A 2,243-nucleotide genomic window follows, 5' to 3' on the forward strand; every position below is an offset into this window, starting at 1 on the left:
GTTGAACTTATAAACTTGGATGTCTTCTAGGACACAATTTCCACTGCTGTTCTTGTTGTTTGGTTCTGTTGGTCTTTACAAGCTCAATCTAACATAGGAACTGAAATTTTGCTCCTAAGAAAACTTCAGATTAATGAAGGATGTGTTTTCTGTTATTTTCTGTGGAACTCACATTAGGCCAGTGCCACAGGCGTACAACACACATCAGATTTTTATGGGTACATAAAACACATATCTTATAGGCAATATTTTTTATAAAAAGATCATGTGTACCAACTCTAATCCCCTATTTGATCTCTGATTTTTCTCACAATGTGCAAAAGATAACTGTACTCATAATGTTTATCTCATAAGGATAATTTGGTGTTGAACTAGCACATTATGAAGCACTGTGATAGGTGCTAGTAAGTCTCCTGTTGCTAGAGAAAAAGAGGTGAGCTAATCAGTTAGCATTGAAGATAAATGTTTATTGTGAGGATCAAGTTTTTAGGGTCCCAGTCTCTTTTGAATTGACTTTCTTGCTGTGGGTCTGTGGTTAAATATCACCAAAGAAATGCATAGTGAAGCAAAACCCATCTATGGACAAGAAAGAGAGAAGACAAGACTATTCTTGGTACAAAAACTCCTTTATGGCATGTCTTTAATGAAGTAAAATTTCCCACTAGTTCAACATCTCTGATACTAGCCCTTCATAAGATCAATAGGACACCTATATTTACCAAACACATAAAACATTGGAGGAAGTTCAGAAGCTATCTGTGTTTGAGTTAATGATGATTTTTTTAAATATGAAAATAAATTCAAACTGTTTCCAGCAGATTACATTTACCAAGTTTCAATATTTACTATTAATTAAAATTTCATTTTATTTGTTTAAAGTAACTTAGTATACCCCTGTCATATCTTCTATAATCTGAAAATTGAATTCTGACATATATTGTGATTATCATTCATGAATAATATCAAAAGATTTTTTCAATCACACACACTCAAGTTCATTTTAATATTAGGCTTTTGAGACATTTTTTGCTATAGCAATCCCACAGCATAACAGATTTCTGTAAGAACATGTATTCCTGCTTATGTGTCTCTTAAGAGCATCTTTAATTTCATTATTTCTGAGGCTGTAAATGAGTGGATTCAACATGGGGATGACCACTATGTAGAACAGAGACACCACCTTGTTCTGGTCTGTGGAGTAGCTAGATTTGGGCATCAGATAGATGAATGTGGAAGTACCATAGAACAGAATGACTGCAGTGAGGTGGGAGGTGCAGGTGGAAAAGGCCTTATGGCGGCCCTCAGTAGAGCACATCTTCAGAATGGTGATGAGGATGTAGATATAGGAAACAACAATGATAAGCACTGTAGTTACAATAACAGTGCCACCAGAAGTAGTGACAAGAACAATGAAGACACTGTCATCTGAACAGGAGAGCTGAATTAAAGGAGTAAAATCACAGAAAAAGTGATTGATTCTATTTGGTCCACAGAAGTAAAAAGAAAAGAATGAAAGGGTGAAGGAAGAAGCATTAAGAAAACCACTTGCATATGCTCCTACAAGCAACTGGACACAGACTTGTGTGGACATCTTGGTTGAATAAAGAAGTGGGCTACAAATGGCCACAAAGCGATCATAGGCCATGACAGCTAGAACAAAGCACTCAACTGTCCCAAAGAAAGCACCTGAGCCAAGCTGGATGCCACACCCTAGGGTTGTAATTGTATTTTTATCCACCAGGAAGTTGACAAGCATATTGGGTGTGACAGAAGATGAGTATCATATGTTAACAGAAGCCAAGTGGCTGAGAAAAAAGTACATGGGGTGATGGAGCTGGGATGAGACTCTGATGAGAAGGATGGTGCTGAGGTTCCCAGACACAGTCACTAGGTAGATGCACAGGATGATGGTGAAGAGGATGACTCTAAGAACTGGGTCATCTGTTAATCCCAACAAAATGAACTCTGTCACTGCAGTGTGGTTCCCATCCTCCAGATGAGCCATGGCACAGTGTAGGTGCTGCTAGATCAAGGCTGTGATGGGCACAGTATAGAAAGGCATTTACGTTTATGGATCATCATTTCATCAACACAATCATGAGGTTATCACAAGTAGTATATCATTTAAAGAGAATGTGGCAGTTATTCTGACAAAGTTTAAATAAAGTCTCTTGGTATACATACATTTATGTGTAATTAATATGTATTGATATAGTTTTATTTATTTTTGTATGTTTTCTTTG

The 2,243-nt window shown here is 36.9% G+C and overlaps 1 pseudogene; it reads right to left on the reverse strand.

Moving 5' to 3' along the window:
• Positions 1-1,006: 1,006 nt before the first annotated feature.
• On the reverse strand, positions 1,007-2,005 carry LOC127681376 (olfactory receptor 502-like; annotated as a pseudogene).
• Between the last annotated feature and the right edge of the window lie 238 nt (positions 2,006-2,243).

Source organism: Apodemus sylvaticus, chromosome 1 (genome assembly GCF_947179515.1).
Source record: "Apodemus sylvaticus chromosome 1, mApoSyl1.1, whole genome shotgun sequence".
In the NCBI taxonomy this organism is placed as follows: Eukaryota; Metazoa; Chordata; class Mammalia; order Rodentia; family Muridae; genus Apodemus; species Apodemus sylvaticus.